Here is a 17659-nt window from a genome sequence, read left to right as displayed (position 1 = left end):
TCATATTTTTTCACCACTCATTTGAAAAATGCACAGGTCTCTCTCATTGATGGCCAGCACCGACATACACTTTTAGACACACCTCCCGCCACAAGTTCTAGAATTGTGAACTTTAGAGCTGGGGAGCTACGTTCGAATCTCTGCATCAGCTCAACATCCTGTGATTCCAGGCAAATCGCTTTGTCTCCCCGTGCCTACCACAAATGAATGTGTTCTTCTGTAATGTAAATTGTGCTCATGCCATGTTGTCGAGTTCGCGCTATATAATATTACAAGGAAAAATAAAGTAGGGAAACTCGAGTTCACACACTACTGAACGCGCACTCTTAAGTGCATCAGCAGTGCACTGTGAATCGGAGCGTTTCACAGGCCTGTCACAGATAAGAAATACTATCAAAACGAAATCCTACAAAACAATATACTGCTGGCCGGCAGCAATTCATACTCGGACAACGTCGGGAAGGTCTGCTAGTTTATACATATATGTGTAACGCAATGGCCCGAAAGCATTGAGGACGCACTCCCAGTTGATGAAATCTCTCGATTTATTGAAAGGACACCAGCAGCTTCATTCCGGTATTTGGATCCATTTCTTTGTTCCATGTTTTTGCTGACGCGTTTCGAGGCTTCAGCCTCTTAATCATAGCTGGCTTGGAATCTGCTCGGAAGGACTCTTTGATGCTTTAATGATTTGCATGCATTTAACCCCCAGTGGGCGTGGTCACTGTGTTGCATGTAGAGACTTGTGGTCCATTCAAGCACCGTTATTTTCTTGTAGTAAGGTTTGTCATCTTCCTAAATTTTACAGCATATTTATTACCCTTCGTGGGCCTCCAGAGTGATTTGCTGGTAAGTGAAGTCCCATCTCCCGAGCTAAAAACCGGCTTGGATGTAGTTCCAACCACACCTTCGCCATTCAAGTGTCCGCGATGGTGCCGCCCTCCACGGCAGGGCTGCCGTGTTAATTTGTGTAACGCAATGGCCCGAAAGCATTGAGGACGCACTCCCAGTTGATGAAATCTCTTGATTTATTGAAAGGACACCAGCAGCTTCATTCCGGTATTTGGATCCATTTCTCTGTTCCTTGTTTCCTTGCTTTTGCTAACGTGTTTCAATGCTTCAGCCTCCTAATCATAGCTGGCTTGGAATCTGCTCGGAAGGACTCTTTGATGCTTTAATGATTTGCATGCATTTAGCCCCCAGTGGACGTGGTCACTGTGTTGCATGTAGGGACTTGTGGTCCATTCAAGCACCATTATTTTCTTATAGTACGGTTCGTCATCTTGAAGCGCAGAAAGCCTTAAGCAATTTGACTTTCCTCAAACTCCCGAATCCTACTAAGGAAGAAAAAATGCTTTTTAATATTGAAAACACGTATCAAGACACCTACAATAGGTAAATAATTGCAATGGACTTCCATTCCCAGCATGCCATCTGCCAAACTAAGTACACAAGTGGGGCCCACTATGGGTAATTACGCATGCAAATAAAAGAAATAAAAGAGAGCATTCTCCTGTTCCGTGTTTTTCAAGCCTCAGATGAAGATGTATTTATTATCGAAACGCGTCAGGCAGTGTGAATCCATGTCGGGATACGAGGAAAGACAGTCAGTGAAGACCGAATGGTTGGCTCCCCGCTGAGTGCTCTCCCAAGCTTCCGGGCAATTTGTTGAATTTTTTTTTAATTATATATATATATATATATATATATATATATATATATATATATATATATATATATATATATATATATATATATATATATATATATAAATATATACGCATATATATATATATATATATGTGTGTGTGTATATATATATATATATATATATATTCACTGAAAAAACCATAGGTTATAGACCATATATAGTTAGGAATTAGCATTTACAAAACCTTGAAAATTCACTGAAAAAACCATAGGTTATAGACCATATATAGTTAGGAATTAGCATTTACAAAACCTTATTTTACTCACACAAAACCATTGAAATTCGCATTTATAGTTAGTTGCACTAACTTTATATCGCGCACCCGCAATCCACTGCTGATGATGTCACATATTACATCATTCATGACATGGTCAGTGACATCACTGATGACATCACTGATGACATCTCAAATGACATCACTGATGACATCTCAAATGACATCACTGATGACATCTCAAATGACATCACTGATGACATCACTGATGACATCTCATTGACATTTTTGACATTACTGATCAGTGAATTTCAATGGTTTTTTTAACACCTTGGCTGCTAGGGATATTTTTCTCCTGTGCTGACCTTTGATGTTTACCCATTGTTCATGACGAGCTCAGCTCGTCATCAGCACAGCTCCACTGTGCCTCATGACGAGCTGAGCTCGTCATGAGCATCGAAGGGGTTAATTGCAAATATCAAAAGCTGTAAAATGTATTCTTCTTTTAAAGGAAAAATATATTTTTTATGTATTTAATATAATTTTTTTATGTATATAATTTTTTTTTTCTTTTTTCGCTACCGGTCCGCGCACCGGGTAGCTTCCCGTTAGCTCAATTTGGTGCCGCGACCCGATCCGCACACCGGGAAACGTTCCGTTAGCGCAACTGCCGCATTCGAAAACAACATCGTGACGCGTCACGTAAGCGCGACGTATCGCGTTGCCGCGTAATGCGTCTTATGACGCGCCGCGTTAGCGCACTCGGAAGTGCTCCGGAGCGCGACCCGAGGCGCGAAGCGCAGTACCCCGGAAGCGCTCCGGGCGCAGAGTGGGACGCATAACGTAAGTGTAACAGGTCATGTGACCTGAAAATAACACTTTTCATTGGTTTAGAACATATTTTTTTCCCAAATGATGAAAGCCCCCACCTTTTTTCCTCACTCTGACTTTCATCTTTGTGAGAGGAAGACCTGTTTCTGCTTGTTCAGTCATGGCATCTGTAGTACCTGCAGCTGGTGGACCCCCACCACCACCACAACCACCTAGGAAGGAAGGACCACCTGCAAAGTTCCTTCCAAACCCAGAGGAAGAGGAAGAAGAAGAGGAAGAGGAGGTAGAGCCGAGGCAGTTCTTGCGTGAAGAGCCCCGGCAATCCCACCGCTTAGACCATTTTATATGGCAATTATTTTCTTACCCTCGAGGGCAAAAAAAGGTCAATGCCCGGCTGGTGACATGCCTCATTGCGATACAGTTCTGTCCCGAGGCACAGACAGAAAGTATAGTTTTGGAAACTATACTATGCCCCGCCACATGCAGAGGTGGAATCCAATCAATTATAGCGTTGCTGAGGTGCGTCACCTCCAGGATAACCCACCAATATTATTTTACTGTTTCCCTTGGTTTTCCCCTTGTTACGCTTTCCGGAATGCTACCCGGTGCGCGGACCGGGCGCTAACCGTGCAAAAATTTGAAAAAAAAAGGCCTTTTTTTTTTACATATATGGGCCTCCTCAGCCACCCTCAGAAAACCTAGGGGGTAAGGATATGTCTCTCGTGCCCTCTTATACCCATTCCCAACATTCTTTATCCTCCGTCTTGTGACTAAATTCGTCCGAAACACAAGATGGCGGACTCCCTTACGCTACCGGTGAGCTACCCGGTTCGCGTACCGGGTAGCGCTTCCACCGCGAAAAACCGAAAACATTTTTTTTTTTTTTTTGCCCCGCGGGCCCTTTAATAGCCCCCACATCAATCCTAGGGGGTCAGGAGGGGTCTACCTTGCCCCCTTTCATTAATTTCCCCCTTCGTTTATTTCCACCTCTTGTCTCTCGATCCTACCGAGAGACAAGATGGCGGCCGCTCCGGACTGTTTAGAATGTTGACAGTCACCGGAGAGCCAATCCGCTTCTCCTCGCGAAGTTCCGTTACGCGTCTGGTACGCGAACCAGGGCGCTAACCAGGACGCTGTCACAGATATATATATTTTTTTGAACGTTGATTTCTCAAAATCCACTGGAGCACATATCTTGAGACCTAGCAAAGGCACATTGGGCAAACAGTCTCTACAATTTTGCCAAGTTTCATAGAAATCCATTCAGCCGTCCGAGCTAAAAGTGAGTCCAACCGCCCTATGGAAAACTCAATGTTAAAAACACGTTTTGGGACCCCCCTTTTTTCTCGGCCCCCGCTTGACGAAACCCCCCCAACCTTTCAGGGGACGCTCAGAAACAAAATGTGCCATTTTCCTGAAAATTTCAGCCAATTCCGTCCATCAACGCCAAAGTTATTCAACATAGAATTTTCAGAAATACCTATTAAAAAAAATCCTAACTATATATACATACTGGCGTGACCACTGTGATCTAAATTCAACTCACCTGTGATCAAGGCGCAAAGCGCTGAAACGCGTAAGGACTTTAAGAGTTGTTGAAGCTGCCACGTATTTCAGACACAATAAAGCTGTCAGCCTGAAAGGACGCCGAAGCTGTGGGCTTTTCCTTTTTCTCGTGTTGAATTAAACAGGATTCTCCATTCCTGCTTTGAAGCCTGCCCTGCAGAGTTGGGGGCCCCGGTAAAGTGGAGATTGGTTTATACAACAAATGGAGGGGCATGACTCGCTCTTCACCACAGCAGTAAAAAAATGGACTTCCGTGACAATGTGCGTGGATGAAGAGAAAGGAAGGAAGGAGGTTTTCACCTCTATCCAGCAGTCTCCGTGTCTTTCTTCCAGGCAAAGATTCTCTACGTGGCAGCTAAGTGCACTGAGCTTTTTAAATGTTTTCACTAGAATGCAGCATGAAAAATTAAGATAAAAGATTGACTTTGAAAAGAAACAGGACACTTTGTCGAACCAAGGTTATAATTTGCATACTTGTGCATTCTGGGAATTGTGGTCTAAAGGAAAGGCCACGTGACCACTGTGATCTAAATTCAACTCACCTGTGATCAAGGCGCAAAGCGCTGAAACGCGTAAGGACTTTAAGAGTTGTTGAAGCTGCCACGTATTTCAGACACAATAAAGCTGTCAGCCTGAAAGGACGCCGAAGCTGTGGGCTTTTCCTTTTTCTCATATATATATATATATATATAATTTCTATGGCAAAATGAAACCCCTCATTTTGTTCATTTGCAAATTAAATGTTTTAAGTGTTAACACTTTATTCCAATCAAGATGACTTCAGGTGTGCCATACTTTTGTCGTAAGTAAGACTGTTAGCGCTCTAGTTGTTCTTTAGAACACTCTGGGACATTCTGTCATTGGGCTATAGTTGGGCTACATCTGGCTGATATCTGGGTTACATTTGGGCTCTTTTGTCTCTGGTGGCCATCTTGGGAGACTGCATATCAGAATTATTTTAATGAAATATAAGAGGATTTGAGAAGTCACTCAAAATGTGCCCTAATTTTTCTTTCTTCAGCAATAATCATAATTTCTATGGCAAAATGAACCCCCTCATTTAGTTCCTTTGCAAATTAAATGTTTTAAGTGTTAACACTTTATTCCAATCAAGATGACTTCAGGTGTGCTATACTTTTGTCATAAGTAAGACTGTTAGCGCTCTAGTTGTTCTTTAGGACACTCTGGGACATTCTGTCATTGGGCTATAGTTGGGCTACATCTGGCTGATATTTGGGCAACATTTGTTTTTTTTGTCTCTGGTGGCCATCTTTGGGCTACATTGGGCTACATTTGGGCTCTAACATATATATAGCCCAATGTAGCCCAATATATATTTTTCAAAGTTAATTTTCGGAAAAACCACTGGAGCATATATCTTGAGACATAGCAAAGGCACATCGGGGTACCAGTCCCTACAATTTTGCCAAGTTTGGTGGAAATCCATTCAGCCGTTCGGGCTAAAAGTGAGTCCAACCGCCCTATGGAAAACTCAATGTTAAAAACACGTTTTGGGACCCCCCCTTTTTTCTCAGCCCCCGCTTGACGAAACCCCCCCAAACTTTCAGGGGACACTCAGAAACAAAATGTGGCCAATTTCCTGAAAGTTTCAGCCAATTCCGTCCATCAACGCCAAAGTTATTCAACATAGAATTTTCAGAAATCCCTATTAAAAAAAATCCTAACTATATATACCTACTGGCGACTGCCAGTAGGTAATATATATATATATATATATATATATATATATCACCTCCAATTCGGTTCGAAATTCAGGAATTTGCAGCGCTCACGTAGGTGCGTTATCCTACCGCTGAACCCACGCCGCTCCACATTCACCAACTTCCCCCGGCAAGGGGAAAAACGGGTCGCACACCCAGTTGCAGTATTCAAATCCTCTGTATTTGTCTAGTTACAGGGCTAACAGCGCGTAAGATCTACGCGTTTCGGTGTCTCACCACCTTGCTCATGATCCCAACTCCACCATAAGAAAAGGGAACACGCACACAAGGATTCTTCATTGCAGCCAGTTTAATGAGGTAAGGTCACTCCTCACTCGGAAGAAAGTTCACTGAGACGCGTTTCGGCTGCAGACAGCCTTTCTCAATCAGTGAGTCATCAGATTACACACTGCTTCAAAAACACCCTAATCATAGACATAGAAACAGTACTAGCATAGATTTTACCGAGTGAAAATCCTGAGCAAGGAGTTTAAAGATAAGAATACACAAATGTTCAGTAAATGAGCGCAAAAAACTTATTTTAGCCATATAGCAAAAAGTAAAATTCATCACAAGTCATGATCACATTACAATAAAATCCCAATGTCCAACTCGCTGCGCCATTAAAATATATTCCATCCTGCCATTATTTCAGTCCAACTGATCTGTATTAATGCAAACTGAGAAAATCAATCCACAGCAGTCTGTTCGAGTTGGGTGTTCCAGCAAAATTAAAATAAGGTATTAAACACATATCTTTGACGCTCCTTCTAAAAAATGTCTCTGTATCCTGTCAAGTGAAACACTTGATGCGAGTACCACAACACCTCATAGTTCCTGTGCATTGAAGTGCTGAGTATAAATCACAGTGAGTAACAATGTAACATAATGTTGTCAAATTGTTTCCATTGAAATACCGAGTTCTCCAAGAACGCCAAACACCCTTCGCAGCAAAGGAACAAACAGTCATATGTGGCGTGTAATTAATGTGACAGGACAGGAGCTAATAAAATCTGACACCGAGCATGGAGGCACAGTCACCAACAGTATCACGGCCGTGAATCCTCACCGTTAAGCATCGATGTTGCACGGTGCCCAACACCAGGGAATCTTCGGCACTTTGGAGTGAGACAGCCAGCTCATAGCGGGAAGCAGGAACTCCGCGCTGAAAACCTCCAGGGTTTCCTCGCGCTCCGTCTGGACCTCCACACGAGACTCTTCCTCATCAACTCATTCCGGTTTCACCCTGGGGGCTTGCCTGTAAACGCTACCATGTTGCACTCCGGAAGGCGGTCAAACTAGCAAGTTCAATTCGCGCTGGTGTATATATATATAGTTCTTATAATTCTGGTGCTGTTTAGAGATTCTTCACAAAACTTTCCAGAACAAAGTTCATCCACCTCAGCTCCTTCCAGGAAAGTTTTAATATCACTTTTAATAAGGGGTCTGATTAAAAAAAAGGGGGGCGGGGGGCAAATTTGTTTTCACACTATCCGGAGAAAATGGCTAGACAGAAGTAAACCAACTTTGGCAGAAAAATAGATCTTTACTCCGAAAGAGTGCTTTTTCTGACTTGGTGTAAATCTGCTCAGACGTTTTTGGGAAATTAAGGTTCAATGAATAGCGGTATATAGTGCCCGAGGACTCCAGTGCGCTCCTGCAGGAAACTAAAGTGCTACGATTGGATGGTCCAGATAAACCTAGTGATGTAACTTGCTTGCTGCAATTTGAGGAGAAATATTGTGGTTACAGGACTTGGGAACTTGGTCCCCAGGTCCTAAAACATACTTTAAAAAAAACATAGTAGGGGGAATAGTAGGGATACACTGATACTCTAAGCCTTGTGGGAGGCTCCTGGGGCCACAATAAAAACAAGCATTAGAAATGCAATAGGTCTCGCAGCATTAGAGTTAGTGCTTTTAGAATTGTTTATGGGTTTTTTTGTAAATCTTTAGCATGAGGTTGAGGGTGAGTGAGGGTGAGTGAGGGTGAGGGGTTGAGGGTGAGTGAGGGTGAGGCTGAGGGTGAGTGAGGGTGAGTGAGGGTGAGTGTGAGTGAGGGTGGGTGAGTGTGGGTGAGTGTGGGTGAGGGTGAGGGATTGAGGGTGAGGGGTTGAGGGTGAGTGAGGGTGAGGGGTTGAGGGTGAGTGAGGGTGAGGGGTTGAGGGTGAATGAGGGTGAGGGGTTGAGGGTGAATGAGGGTGAGGGAGGGTGAGGGGTTGAGGGTGAGGGGTTGAGGGTGAGTGGGGATGAGTGAGGGTGAGGGGTTGAGGGTGAGTGAGGGTGAAGGTGAGTGAGGGTGAAGGTGAGTGAGGGTGGGTGAGTGAGGGTGAGTGTGGGTGAGTGTGGGTGAGTGAGGGTGAGGGATTGAGGGTGAGGGGTTGAGGGTGGGTGAGGGGTTGAGGGTGAGTGAGGGGTTGAGGGTGAGGGTGAGTGAGGGTGAGGGGTTGAGGGTGAGTGGGGGTGAGTGAGGGTGAGGGGTTGAGGGTGAGTGAGGGTGAGGGGTTGAGGGTGAGTGAGGATGAGGGGTTGAGGGTGAGTGAGGATGAGGGGTTGAGGGTGAGTGAGGATGAGGGTTTGAGGGTGGGTGAGGGTGAGTGTGAGTGAGGGTGAGTGAGGGTGAGGGTGAGTGAAGGTGGGTGAGGGTGAGGGGTTGAGGGTGATTGAGGGTGAGGCATTGAGGGTGAGTGAGGGTGAGGGGTTGAGGGTGAGGGTGAGTGAGGGTGAGGGGTTGAGGGTGAGTGAGGGTGAGTGAGGGGTTGAGGGTGAGTGAGGATGAGTGAGAGTGAGGGTGAGTGAGGGGTTGAGGGTGAGGGGTTGAGGGTGAGTGAGGGTTTGAGGGTGAGGGGTTGAGGGTGAGTGAGGGTGAGTGAGGGTGAGGGTGAGGGGTTGAGGGGGAGGGGTCGAGGGGGAGGGGTTGAGGGTGAGTGAGTGAGGGGTTGAGGGTGAGTGAGTGAGGGTGAGGGGTTGAGGGTTGGTGAGTGAGGGTGAGGGGTTGAGGGTGAGTGAGGGTGAGGCTGAGGGTGAGTGAGGGTGAGTGAGGGGTTGAGGGTGAGGAGTTGAGGGTGAGTGAGGGTGAGGGGTTGAGGGTGGGTGAGGGGTTGAGGGTGGGTGAGGGGTTGAGGGTGAGTGAGGGTGAGGTGTTGAGGGTGAGTGAGGGTGAGTGAGGGTGAGGGTGAGTGAGGGTGGGTGAGTGTGAGTGTGAGTGTGAGTGTGGGTGAGTGTGAGTGAGGGTGGGTGAGTGTGGGTGAGTGTGGGTGAGGGTGAGGGATTGAGGGTGAGGGGTTGAGGGTGAGTGAGGGTGAGGGGTTGAGGGTGAGTGAGGGTGAGGGGTTGAGGGTGTATGAGGGTGAGGGAGGGTGAGGGGTTGAGGGTGAGGGGTTGAGGGTGAGTGGGGGTGAGTGAGGGTGAGGGGTTGAGGGTGAGTGAGGGTGAAGGTGAGTGAGGGTGAGGGTGAGTGAGGGTGGGTGGGTGAGTGTGGGTGAGTGTGGGTGAGTGAGGGTGAGGGATTGAGGGTGAGGGGTTGAGGGTGGGTGAGGGGTTGAGGGTGAGTGAGGGGTTGAGGGTGAGGGTGAGTGAGGGTGAGGGGTTGAGGGTGAGTGGGGGTGAGTGAGGGTGAGGGGTTGAGGGTGAGTGAGGGTGAGGGGTTGAGGGTGAGTGAGGATGAGGGGTTGAGGGTGAGTGAGGATGAGGGGTTGAGGGTGAGTGAGGATGAGGGGTTGAGGGTGGGTGAGGGTGAGGGTGAGTGAGGGTGAGGGTGAGTGAAGGTGGGTGAGGGTGAGGGGTTGAGGGTGATTGAGGGTGAGGCGTTGAGGGTGAGTGAGGGTGAGGGGTTGAGGGTGAGGGTGAGGGGTTGAGGGTGAGGGGTTGAGGGTGAGTGAGGATGAGTGAGAGTGAGAGTGAGGGTGAGTGAGGGGTTGAGGGTGAGGGGTTGAGGGTGAGTGAGGGTTTGAGGGTGAGGGGTTGAGGGTGAGTGAGGGTGAGTGAGGGTGAGGGTGAGGGGTTGAGGTGGAGGGGTGGAGGGGGAGGGGTTGAGGGTGAGGCAGAGGCAGGTAGGTGGCCGCAGCCCCCTGGTCCCGGCCGGGCGCGAGCGCATGCACTGTGCCACATTCAGGAGCAGACTTGGGACCAGGCGTGAAGGGGGAGGCTGACCGGACAGGCGTGGACGGGGAAGGGTGACAGTGCCGGCGTGGAGAGAAAGGGTGACAGTGTCGGCGAGGACGCAGTGGCTGACAGGGACTGAGGTACGAACACTCTTGACCCTTTTTACCCTAAAGACGGGCAGGTGATGTGCACACATACGCTTTGCAATGCGGATAGCAGAATTGATGAAGTAGAGCGCCACCCCCATAGGCATCTTACATTTTAGAGTTATGTAGTTGTGCAAATACATAGGTCACGCTAGGCAGCAGCTGTACTGGCATCTCTCGTGTATGCGCGCCCTGAGGCAGCCGATTCCGTCAGGCGGCGCTGAAAAGCGGGTGGCAGCAGGTAGTTTAATGCGGCAAGGGTGAATTGTTAAAATCCTAACGCTTCAGACTAGGTGCCCATCAGCAGCACCCTTCATATGGTGAGACAGCGTCACACATTTGCATCTTGAGGCACTGCACAGACAACAAGCGCTGGCAAAGTTCCTTGCCGAAAACGTGCAGGCGAGGTGCGACACGGCAGGACGGAAGGAAGAGAGGGGAGGGGGAGGAGAAATGCGACACGGCGGGAGGGGGCGGGCAGTGGAGGGGGCGGAGAGGGGAGAGGTGCGACACGACGGAAGGAAGAGAGGGGAGGGGGAGGAGAAATGCGACACGGCGGGAGGGGGCGGAGCATCTTACATTTTAGAGTTATGTAGTTGTGCAAATACATAGGTCACGCTAGGCAGCAGCTGTACTGGCATCTCTCGTGTATGCGCGCCCTGAGGCAGCCGATTCCGTCAGGCGGCGCTGAAAAGCGGGTGGCAGCAGGTAGTTTAATGCGGCAAGGGTGAATTGTTAAAATCCTAACGCTTCAGACTAGGTGCCCATCAGCAGCACCCTTCATATGGTGAGACAGCGTCACACATTTGCATCTTGAGGCACTGCACAGACAACAAGCGCTGGCAAAGTTCCTTGCCGAAAACGTGCAGGCGAGGTGCGACACGGCAGGACGGAAGGAAGAGAGGGGAGGGGGAGGAGAAATGCGACACGGCGGGAGGGGGCGGGCAGGGGAGGGGGCGGAGAGGGGAGAGGTGCGACACGACGGAAGGAAGAGAGGGGAGGGGGAGGAGAAATGCGACACGGCGGGAGGGGGCGGAGGGGTAAACAAAGACGGACGTGCACGCGCCCGTGACTTTTAAGGTCAATGCGCATGCGCATAAGCTTAATGCGCATGCGCATTGACCTTAAAACTCACGGGCACTGCAAGGAATCGCCACGATTCCTTGCAGTGCAGATAAAGTGTGGATAACTCGCAATAGTCTCGCTTTGCTCGATGCGCATGCGCATCGGCAACAGGCGAGACCTAAAAATTGGGGGCGGGGGCGCATTTCCTGCGGAAGGCCAGAAGAACCGGAAAAAGAAAATGCAGAGTGGGGGTTGCATTGAGGGCCTAGCTAAGCCCACGCGGCACACAGCAAAAGGTGGGAGGTTGGTGCCAGCGGGGGTTGGGCTATGCACAGCCTGGGTACATGCTAGGCCATGCAGCTAACACCCCATCACGCACAGCATTTGGGTTTGGCAACAGATGTCACATAATGAGATATTACTTTCAATTAAAAAAACATAGAAATTCACTGAAAATACACAAACATTAAATTCGAGTTATATGTAAGTAAGGGACATATGTATCAACATATTTCCCCATAGACACAGAATGGGCAAAACCCTTTGATACATCTGGCCCTAATTTAGTAAGAGTTTAACTTGCATTAAAAAAAAAAACCAACCTTCAGAAATTCACTGAAAAAAACCAAAAGGTTATAGTGGAGTTATACTTAGGCCATCAAATCATGTAAAAAAAACTACTGTTTTAAAACCAAAAAAACACTGAAATTCATCAGTTACACATAACCGATCGAAGTATAACTTGCATTGCTATAATGCACTGCTTAAGACCTCATATATTACATTACTGATGAACTATGAAATCAATGGCGTTGCAAGTTATACCTAGGTCATTAACTGGTGAATTTCAATGTTTTTGTTTTTAAAACGGTATTTTTTATTATTAGAAGACCTATGTATAACTTCAATTTAACCTCTGATTTTACCTTTTAAGCGTTATCCGTGGCATACAGTTACTGGAAAGGATTATAGGCCCCACACCCTCTGATTCCTATGAAACAAGGGAGCCTTCCATTAATGTGCCGGCTCTATGACACACCAGCACTTTTCCCTTTCTTTTCAGTGCTACTCCAATATGTAGAGGAGCTGGGCTGCATGATACTAGTTAGTTATATATGGCAATACCTTTCCTTTATTGGTCAGGACATTATTTTTGCTGGCAAGCTAGGTTTTTTTTCCCGGCCTGAACAAACTTATTAATCATCAACTGTATTTTGTACATCGTGTCCACAAAGGTTGTAGAGGCAAAGTCTGTGCTTTAAATAAGAAGCTAGGTAGCTATGCCATTGGTGTTGCTGCCAGTTGCCCTAGACATGAGAGCCATCTCATGTACCAGGACTGAAATTACGCCATGAGACCTCATCAAGTCTGAATAATTCTCAAGCACAATGATAGTCAAAGAGGGAATTAGCTTTACCCCTAAATACTATCCTATGTGCCATGCTAGTCAAGGATATGGTTAGCTTTGTAGCCTATTGGGAGAGAAAAATTTGCTTCAGCTGTTCTTTTTGCACTGTTGGCAGAGAAAAATTCAGTATTTGCGATTTGTGTGTGATTAACCTAAAGCCTAAGGTCTGCCCAAATACTTGTAAACTCTACACTGTCACTGGATGAGAGGGCTCCAGGTTCAATAACTCTATGAAGAAGTAATTTGCCTTCATGCAGATCTTGTGTTCAGTCTAGCCAATCTTCACCACCTTAATTTTGTCTATGAACCTGACTAATAAAGCTAAGTGTTCCATGTACAGCGCAAAGAAAAAGAGTGAAAATGGGTAATCATGTATTTTTCCCTGCCACACCATGAATGGTGCAGTCTATTCTCCATTGATTCTAATTCTAGCTTGATGGCCTCTATAGTTGCTAAAAACCAAGACATGAATTTGGGGGCGAAGACCAACAGACTCAGCGTTTCCTTAACTAACCACAAATGGACCTGGTTAAATGCCTACACAGCACTGACTGAAACAAAGACAGCTACCTTATTCGTCCTCCCTATGTTGTTGATATGTAGAATGTGCTTTGTTTTATCATATCAATTTCTACCGGCAATGAACCCACCTTTGTCGGGGTCAAAAAGACTCTATATAGGAGTATCAAGCCTGCAGGCCAGAATCCCCATGATTGGCCGGTAGGACGCACATAACTGAGGATCCTTGCCTGGCTTGGACAGGATCGTAAAAGAGGCCTTTTGAATTGGTGATAGACAGAGAAGAGGCCCTGTTTAAAAAGCAGGCAGGCTGGGGTCCATTTACGTGCTACAACAAACTACCAGGACAGACGTATCTGAGTGCCGCCGGTCTTTATGTGCGAAGGTGAGTGTCAAGATGGGGCTTTATATTTGTAAAGATTATGGGGCAGAAATTTGTGAGGAAATAGATAAGGTTTATTTAATGAGGGGGCCGACGATGGCAGAAATTACAATAGATTAAACCACTCGGCAACAGGACACAGATATGTGGTTAAGCCCAAGAAGAGCTTGAGATACAATGTATTGTGTAAATTGCTTATTGGAAGCAGCCGGGGTAACTAGTTAAGAGTAGAAGGCAGAGAGATGTGGGGGTCCCTCCGGTTCGTTTTCCCGACTTATTAAAAGAGGCTGGGGAGACGAACCGGAAGGTTGTACACGGGTATGTTTGTTGTAGGAGAGTAGGGTCTGCAATTCAATGGTCACCCCCGATTTTTGCTTTTTGCTTCACTGGTTAACGACTTTCCCTGGCTGTGGGCCTGCTAATCAGACCCACAGCCTAGCTGTTCTCTCTCTAAATTGACAAGCATGTACCTTAGGTGCATTTACCAATTGGTACTGGGCCACTTTATCAGTCCCTGTACAGTGTACCATAGGTACCCAGGGCATAGGTGTACCCAGGGCCTACCAGGGGCTGAAGCATGTATTATGCCACCCCTGGCTGGCCATCTAAACAGACACAACTAGCTGCACGACAGCTGGGGAAAGGTGGTGTCATCACCCTTTGCTTTAGATATAGTATCCCTATATCTAACCCTAAAATGGACACATATATTCCTATCAGTCACTCCTGGGGCAGGCCTTATCAATCCTGAAGGCAGAGCGCTTGGAATTATGTGAGATGGTGCTCTGGCATGAGCTGAGCCCGTTTGCAGCTTGCGGAACCAAGTCCTAATAGCTGTTCCATGATAACGCTATACCATATACTCTTAAGTGCATTATGAACCTCGCGGTCAAATGCTAACTTTGGTATAGCATTATCAAAACAAGTCGAGTAAGGTGTCATACGAATTGGAATACTACCCCCTCGCCAATTCTGGCAACGGGGGTAGCATTCCACCCTTCTAGAGGGACACAACATGTATGTAACTGTGAACCCCGGTTAAAGTTAACTCGAGCCTCAGCATCACAAAATGGATGCTGTCACCACAGACACAAGTCTGACCTCCTGCTGCTGGGAGTCCTTCCAGCGAGGGAGGCTCGGACAAAGGGTTTCCTGCCTTGGGAGGTGCCAGCACCACCCCAGACAGGATTTTGTGTATTAGGTAGGACAGGGCTGAAAGGAATGAGACATGCCTGGGGCACACAAGGTGTCCCTGTGCATACACCGGTCTGAACCAGTTCCTGGGGCACTCCAGCCCCGAGAACTGGTGCAAGACCGGACAAAGGAAAGGGGATGAACCACCCACCTTCCTGGTCCCACCATAGGAGGGACCTAGTCGTAGTGCAGCCCCCTTTAGCTGAATAAAGGTAGGAGCTGGTCCCATTCCAGATTAGATTAATCTTGACAACTTCCACAAAGAACTCTTGACCTTCGCCCTCCTGGTTATCAGAAGACTGAAGAATCGCCCCTATGGTCAGGGAGTGACCATCCTGCTCTGCAGGCACCATCAAGCTCCTGTGCGGTTTGCTGCAAGTCCTTCCTTCCTGGAACCCGACAACCCAGCTCGACGAGACCCGGACCTCCAGACTCCTCTGACCCCTACCCACATCCACAGCACAGCTGGGACCCGTGGGTGCGACGAGCAACTTGGAGACGGCCATCTTGAAGAAACCTGCACAGCAGCACGACCGCCGAGGGATCCTCGAGTGAGTGCACTGGGGTCTGAGAAGCCCCACACCGACGCAGCTCCTGCATCAAAGACTAGCCCCCCAGCATCCACGTGATCTGCGTGGGGCCCTTTTGCCTGGTTGCTGCTTTTCCTGTTGTCTGGTCACTTGCCGGCTGGCTGGTGACCTCTGAGACGACGACCTGAAGATTTCACCACTGCTGGTCTGGTCCCCCAGACTGGCCCTTGCTTCCTTGTAAAAGAGAAGCACCCTGGACCCTCCTGGTCCGCACCAGACGCCATCTTTGTTCCACCGCGTGGCTTGCACTTGCCAAGGCCTGTTGACCAGATCGACGATTCAACACCGCCAACAGCAGCAGACTACGTGGGACAGCTCGTGCCTCCAGCCTGGTCGTAAAGAACAGCTCCTGGTCCGCGCAGCTACAGAGAGAAGTGTCCCTTCTTCCACCTGAACGCGGCGACAGCATCTGGTTCCCTCCTGGTTCCAGCACCGTCACTGGCTAGTGACCGAGACTCTGTCCCCTTCCCTTTCAGGACTTCTTCTAACTAGTTCCATCCTTGGAACCACCGGACTCCTCCGTCTGGCCGCCCGCCAGCAACTCCTTGTTTCGGGCTTCATCAGGATCAACGCAGCAAACCCGATACCACTTCAGCCCTATGCACCCGCAGCCTGTGGGTTAGGTAACTAAAGCTTCTAGGTGCTGAAGTCTGTGTTCACTATCCTAGTGTCCAGGTCCACTGTTGTTTTTCCTCCATCCAGCCGGGTTCGTCCAGAATCCGTAACTCTTTAAACTGTAGCATCCATAGACGTTGGTACGCATCTCGCGTGAGAATTTCCACTCTGCACATGAGTCCCGTGGGCCTCCTGCTCCTTACTTACCTAGTTGGTAGCGTAGTCCCAGCGATCCTCCAGCCTCTGGATCTCCTTACAGTATTTTCTTTCCTCACATTCCATTGTTTCAAGTATATGGTTTGTCGTGCCCCTAAGGCACACGTGTAAATATTGTGCTAACTCGTATTTCTTTCGTAGTATTGTCATGTGCTTAGGCCTCTAACCTCATAAAGAGTTCAGAGGTGTATGTTAGTTAATAAATACTTGTTTATTTTCATAACAACCTGTGTAGTGTCCTTTCACTTGGTATCCGAGGGGTTATATGTGGTAAAACAGCTGGCTTCACATGCCAAAAGAGTTTAGCCTAAAGACTGCTTTTGTCCATGCTACCATTAGGATAGCTGGTCTATAAGGTTGACTTACAACCAATCACCATAAGGGTTGTTTGGACTGATACAAGGTGATCACTAGAAGAAATGCGTTACTTACCTGTAACAGCAGTTATCCAGTATTGGTGTCTTTCATAGATTCACATGCCTGAATCATTCCCCGTCGCCGAGACGGGAGCCTCCGGTACATAAAAAAGTAATGTCCTAAGGACATACATAGAGAATATAGGCCGAAGGGCCTCCCCTTTTGGGGCCTTTCCACGTCCTTATGTAAAAGGACCGAACTCTCATCGTTAGCCAATCAGCTCCGACCTCCTTCTAGAACCTTCCCGGGAGGAGCCTCCGTCCCTCAGATTTTCGTACGCACCCAGCTAGGGTGTCGCAATGTAGACCTAGAGGTACGTGAGTCCTTACCGGGGAGGCGGGAGGGTTGCATGTGAATCTATGAAAGACACCAATACTGGATAACTGCTGTTACAGGTAAGTAACGCATTTCTTATCCAGTATTTGGGTGTCTTTCATAGATTCACATGCCTGAATCAGAGTAGCCAGCAGTTATACATGCATAGTGGTAAGGCACATTCTCACATCTAGTAGGCCTGCAGAAAGTACAGACAACCTGAGAGAAAACATGGTAATATATATTCATGCATATAGCAGAGAAAACCATTAAGAATGTGCATACCTGGATGGCGGGACGAGGTAAGGCTCACCTTATTGGAAGAGATGGCGCAGCACCGCTTGTCCCACTGCAGCGTCCTTCTGCAGTTCGATGTCCAGGCAGTAGTGCTTGGAAAAGGTATGCGGGGACTTCCATGTCGCCGCTCGGCAGATGTCCAGGATCGTCACTCCAGCGAAGAGCGCCGCTGACGTTGACATCGCTCTGGTCGAGTGGGCAGCCACTCGGTCTGTCAAAGGTCGTCCGGCCTGATCATGGCAGAAAGCAATTGCTGAAGAAATCCAGCGTGAGATGCTCTGTTTTGTCAAGGGTAACCCCATGCGCGGGTTGCTGTAGGCTACAAAGAGTTGAGAAGACTTCCTGACGT

The 17659-nt window shown here is 47.8% G+C and overlaps 1 protein-coding gene across 1 annotated transcript in view; it reads right to left on the bottom strand.

Annotated features, from left to right (window-relative positions):
• LOC147679783 (myoferlin-like) overlaps nt 1-17659 on the bottom strand; it is a 1922797-nt gene that overhangs the window by 788564 nt on the left and 1116574 nt on the right. The window lies entirely within an intron of this gene.

Source organism: Lissotriton vulgaris, chromosome 11, assembly GCF_964263255.1.
Source record: "Lissotriton vulgaris chromosome 11, aLisVul1.2, whole genome shotgun sequence".
Classification (NCBI taxonomy): Eukaryota; Metazoa; Chordata; class Amphibia; order Caudata; family Salamandridae; genus Lissotriton; species Lissotriton vulgaris.
The sequence above is the reverse complement of the archived record's forward strand: the minus strand, read 5'-3'. Positions and strand labels throughout refer to the sequence as shown.